The following is a 6,009-nucleotide window of genomic DNA, read 5'->3' as shown; positions in this document are numbered from 1 at the left end:
CCCGGTGCCGATCCCCGTCCCTGTCCCGGTGCCGATCCCCGTCCCTGTCCCGGTGCCGGTCCCGGTGCCGGTGCCAGCGGCAGGAAGGGCTGTGCGAACCGCGGGCAGGGACTGGGGCCGTGTCTCCGCCCGGTGAATGCCCGGTGAATGCCCGGTGAATGCCCGGGGCAGAGCGGTTCTGAGCCCCCACGGTTCCGGGACATTCCCTCCGCCCTGGCAGCTCCGGGTCCTGTTCTCCTCATGGCGCCTGACCTTGGCCTCGCTCTCGGTACCGATTATTGTCCCAAGGTGTTCACAACACCTCTGCTTGCTCCAACAGCGCTGCTCTGCGGCCTGGCTCACCTGGGCACCGACTGACTCACCTGGGCACCGAATGACTCACCTGGGCACCGCCTGACTCACCTGGGCACCGACTCACCTGGGCACCGCCTGACTCACCTGGGCACCGACTGACTCACCTGGGCACTGACTCACCTGGGCACCGCCTGACTCACCTGGGCACCGCCTGACTCACCTGGGCACCAACTCACCTGGGCACCGACTGACTCACCTGGGCACTGACTCACCTGGGCACCGCCTGACTCACCTGGGCACCGAATGACTCACCTGGGCACCGCCTGACTCACCTGGGCACCGACTCACCTGGACACTGTCTCACCTGGGCACTGACTCACCTGGGCACCGCCTCACCCGGGCCCAGCCCTCACCTGGGCACAGTTTCCCTGTGAGGAGCTGGGGCAGCTCCCCTGTGCTGTGCAAACGCAGCGTTCGGGTTTCTGTCCCTGCACCTTGAGCTGCTCCAGGGGAGGTTTGGGTTGAGCAGCAGGAAGGAACTGTTCACGGAAAGGGGGATTGCCCTCTGGGACTCGTGTGTGGCTGAGGGGCAGCACAAAGCCTGTGACACACGACATGAGACCAGCAGCGTCCACATCCACTGCAGAAAGGTGTCACATGGTGGCAGTGACACCATGTCACTTCACACAGTGACAATCCACCTCTAACCATTGCGGTCTCCTGTCCAGGGAGATGCTTTTGTCTAGACAGGATTGTCTGAGTGTTATTTCCCAGCCTTGAAAAGTACTGGGAGTTTTGCAGTGCCTCTAGTCATGGAGAGTCAGCCTGCAAAGGAAAAGCTCGCATGGATTGTGTCTTCTGAGCTGTGCCAGGCTGGAAGTGCCCCTGTGGCATTGGTATATTAAAACATCTAATTGTGATTACCCTGTGCTTCTCCCGTCTCTCTGCTTTTCACCCGCTGTCTCTTCTTTAATCCTTGAAATAAAACTTTAGGGCAGATATAACGGCGCACATGAGAAATGGTGGCAGCTCATATCACGGGTCTGTTTCACTTCCCACACACCATTTGCCCCTGCCAGGACCTGGCCGAGCAGGGATGGGCTGGAGAGGAGGGGGATGCTCCAGGAAGGCACCGGGTGTGTGCTGTGGAAGGAGGTTTCTGTCTGTGCTGTCTCTGTGCTCGCTCTGAGCTCACTCTGTCTGCGGCTGGAGAAAAGGGGAAGGGGCTCCCGGAGAGCCACGAATGAAGGAAGCTGGGATAAAAAAAGCTGACTTAACTCACCACATCCTGCGGGCGCAGGACGTGCAGCCTGGCACGGGGATCTGCCAGCTGGCACAGCATCTCTTCTTCCTGGAAAAAATGGGCTTTGGGTGGAAAAGGGTGTAGGGACAGAGATCACACTGAGCGGGGACAGGCGGCGGGCGACTCATCGCTGCGGTGAGCGCCCGTTCCCAGAACATCCCCGTTCCCAGAGCATCCCCGTTCCCAGAACATCCCCGTTCCCGGAACATCCCCGTTCCCAGAACATCCCCGTTCCCAGAGCATCCCCGTTCCCGGAGCATCCCCGTTCCCAGAGCATCCCCGTTCCCAGAGCATCCCCGTTCCCGGAGCATCCCCGTTCCCAGAACATCCCCGTTCCCAGAACATCCCCGTTCCCAGAACATCCCCGTTCCCAGAACATCCCCGTTCCCAGAGCATCCCCGTTCCCGGAGCATCCCCGTTCCCAGAGCATCCCCGTTCCCAGAGCATCCCCGTTCCCGGAGCATCCCCGTTCCCAGAACATCCCCGTTCCCAGACCGTTCCCGTTCCCGGAGCATCCCCGTTCCCAGAGCATCCCCGTTCCCAGAACATCCCCGTTCCCGGAGCATCCCCGTTCCCAGAACATCCCCGTTCCCAGAGCATCCCCGTTCCCAGACCGTTCCCGTTCCCAGAACATCCCCGTTCCCGGAGCGTTCCCGTTCCCGGAGCATCCCCGTTCCCGGAGCGTTCCCGTTCCCGGAGCGTTCCCGTTCCCGGAGCGTTCCCGTTCCCGGACACACAGGCCGTCCCCAGCAGCCGCCCTTGTTCGGCTGTGCGGGTTCTGTCATGCTGTGCAGCGCTGTGCCCAGCGGGGCTCAGATGTGCCCAGCGGTGCGGGCCCGGCGCTCAGCGCCCCTCGGCTCCGGTGCCATTCCCGCCTCCGGTGCCGGTGCCGTTTCCATCGCCATTCCCGCCTCTGTTGCCGTTCCCAGCTTCGGTGCCGGTGCCATTGCCATTCCCGGTGCCATTCCCGTCCCCGGTGCCGCCGCGCCCCCGCGCGCCCGCAGCGCCGCTATACCGGAGCTGTTTCCCGAGCTCGGATCGCCGCTGTCCCGGGCTGTTTCCCGAGCTCGGGTCGCCGCTGTCCCGGGCTGTTTCCCGAGCTCGGATCGCCGCTGTCCCGGGCTGTTTCCCGAGCTCGGGTCGCCGCTATACCGGAGCTGTTTCCCGAGCTCGGATCGCCGCTGTCCCGGCTGTTTTCCTAGCTCGGATCGCCGCTGTCCCGGCTGTTTTCCCAGCTGGGATCGCCGCTGTCCCGGCTGTTTTCCTAGCTCGGATCGCCGCTGTCCCGGGCTGTTTCCCGAGCTCGGATCGCTGCTGTCCGGGCTGTTTTCCCGAGCTCGGGTCGCCGCTATACCGGAGCTGTTTCCCGAGCTCGGGTCGCCGCTGTCCCGGGCTGTTTCCCAGCTCGGATCGCCGCTGTCCCGGGCTGTTTCCCGAGCTCGGATCGCCGCTGTCCCGGGCTGTTTCCCGAGCTCGGATCGCTGCTGTCCCGGGCTGTTTCCCGAGCTCGGGTCGCCGCTGTCCCGGGCTATTTCCCAGCTCGGGTCGCCGCTGTCCCGGGCTGTTTCCCGAGCTCGGATCGCCGCTGTCCCGGGCTGTTTTTCCCGAGCTCGGATCGCCGCTGTCCCGGGCTGTTTTTCCCGAGCTCGGATCGCCGCTGTCCCGGGCTGTTTTTCCCAGCTCGGATCGCCGCTGTCCCGGGCTGTTTCCCGAGCTCGGATCGCCGCTGTCCGGGCTGTTTTCCTAGCTCGGGTCGCCGCTGTCCCGGGCTGTTTCCCGAGCTCGGATCGCCGCTGTCCCGGGCTGTTTTCCTAGCTCAGGTCGCCGCTGTCCCGGCTGTTTTCCCAGCTGGGATCGCCGCTGTCCCGGGCTGTTTCCCGAGCTCGGATCGCCGCTGTCCCGGGCTGTTTCCCGAGCTCGGATCGCCGCTGTCCCGGGCTGTTTCCCGAGCTCGGATCGCTGCTGTCCGGGCTGTTTTCCCGAGCTCGGGTCGCCGCTATACCGGAGCTGTTTCCCGAGCTCGGGTCGCCGCTGTCCCGGGCTGTTTCCCGAGCTCGGATCGCCGCTGTCCCGGGCTGTTTCCCGTGCTCGGATCGCTGCTGTCCGGGCTGTTTTCCCGAGCTCGGGTCGCCGCTGTCCCGGGCTGTTTCCCGAGCTCGGATCGCCGCTGTCCCGGCTGTTTCCCGTGCTCGGATCGCTGCTGTCCCGGGCTGTTTTCCTAGCTGGAATCGCCGCTGTCCCGGGCTGTTTCCCAGCTCGGATCGCCGCTGTCCCGGGCTGTTTCCCAGCTCGGATCGCCGCTGTCCCGGCTGTTTCCCAGCTCGGATCGCCGCTGTCCCGGGCTGTTTTTCCTAGCTCGGATCGCCGCTGTCCCGGGCTGTTTTCCCGTGCTCGGATCGCCGCTGTCCCGGGCTGTTTCCCAGCTCGGATCGCCGCTGTCCCAGGCTGTTTCCCAGCTCGGATCGCCGCTGTCCCGGGCTGTTTCCCGAGCTCGGATCGCCGCTGTCCCGGCTGTTTCCCAGCTGGGATCGCCGCTGTCCCGGGCTGTTTCCCGAGCTCGGATCGCCGCTGTCCCGGGCTGTTTCCCAGCTCGGATCGCCGCTGTCCCGGGCTGTTTCCCAGCTCGGATCGCCGCTGTCCGGGCTGTTTCTCCGCATCCCCCGGCACATTCCCGTCTCGGAGAGCCGGGCGGTGGCTCCCGGGCTGTCCCGGCTGTCCCGGGATGATCGGACATCCCGCCGCTGCCCGGCCCCGCTCCTGGGGCGCGCAGAAAGGAGAGCTTTGTGCACGGACAGCTCTGCGTGAGGATGATTGTCCGGTGATGAACTGACCTGCGAAGGTCACGGATGCACGAGTTACATCGGGGAACATCTGGCACAAAAACCTTCTCTGTTCGGGCTTGGTGAGGACACCTGATGGACCCAGAGAAAACACCTGAAGGGACTGAGAGTCCTAAACCTCCTAGGTGGCCTCATGCTCAAATGCAACCTTGAAAATCAGAGCAACTGAGAGAAAGAAGTTTCGTAGCTGAGTCCATACAGAAAAAATATATTAAAAGATAAAGAATATATTCAGTTGTCCACTGGTCTGCACTGAGGGGGCAATAAATCATCTGCACATGAGAAGGAGGGTTTCCAGGGCTGGAAGACATTTCTCTCCAGGCTGTTTGGTCACTTTATTCTTTTCATTTTTTAACACGAAATAACAGTAGTGCACAGACTGCCCAGAGAAATTGTGGCTTCCCCATCCCTGGAAGTGTTCAAAGCCAGGTTGGACAGGGCTTGGAGCAGCCTGGCATGTGGAAAGTGTCCCTGCACAGGGCAGGGGGTGGAAAGAAGTGACCTTTGAGGTCACTTGCAACCCAGGCTGTGATTCTGCTACTGCCAGGTGTGTCAGATTCAGGCAGAAAAACCAGGTACCCTGAGAGTGTGTGCAGGGTGGATTTCTGGTGGATGAAACACAGAAACATGCCAAGGAGGGGACAGGGCAGGTGGCTCCAGGAGCTCACAGGGATGAGGACAAGGACAAGGACAAGGACAAGGAGAGGACAGTGCAGGTGGCTCCAGGAGCTCCCAGGGACCAGGACAAGCCCCGTGTGAGCAGCAGGGTCCTGTTCCTGTGCCTGACACGGGTCCCAGGGGGGGTCCCAGGGGCTCTGGGGGCTGCAGGAGGGCGCAGCTCCTGGGGAGGCCAAGGAGAACCGGGATGGGCAGGTGAGGATCCCCCAGCACAAACTCCCAGGGGGAACCAGGTGGTGAGAGAGAGATTTCTCCTCAAGTATCACAGGCAAGATAGATAAACCACAAACACAAACAATTAGGAAGAAGCACATCTGTCATGTTCTTGATGCTGTCGGAATGAGAATCCATCTGGGAAAAGAGCCAGCCCTGCCTCCCTGGGAATTACGTATTTTTTCTTTTTAAATATTGTATGACATCCATCTCTAGAGCTGTGTGTTGTTTGTGCTGGCATGTGGGTGTGTATTTCTGAAGGCTCCCCATATTAACACAAGATCTATAGTCTCATTTTAGAAAATTTGCGGCTATAAAAATATATTCTGGGTTTGACTGAGTGTTTTTCCCTTCCCTCCTGAAACTCTGGAGCTGCGTAAAATAGCTCCATAAAACTTGTGGGGCTTTTTAAAGTAGGAGTTACTGCCTTGCCTTGCTTTTCAAAATGCACTCTTGATTTTAAGTGTTAGGATATTGTTTGCTTTTAAACTAGTGAATGCTGAAAAGATGCTCTAAATTCCTTTTTTTATTTTGTTGCTTACTGAGAAAAGTCCAATTATACCAAAGGGAAATGGGAATAAAGCATTTCATAAAAATATATGGTATGTAAGCAAAAAAAAAGCCTCAGACTTCCCAAAGGAGTGTGCAAAGAAAGGGTGGAATCCATTCAGCATTATCCCT

The sequence above is a fragment of the Erithacus rubecula genome (assembly GCF_903797595.1).
Source record: "Erithacus rubecula genome assembly, chromosome: 26".
In the NCBI taxonomy this organism is placed as follows: Eukaryota; Metazoa; Chordata; class Aves; order Passeriformes; family Muscicapidae; genus Erithacus; species Erithacus rubecula.
The sequence above is the reverse complement of the archived record's forward strand: the minus strand, read 5'-3'. Positions refer to the sequence as shown.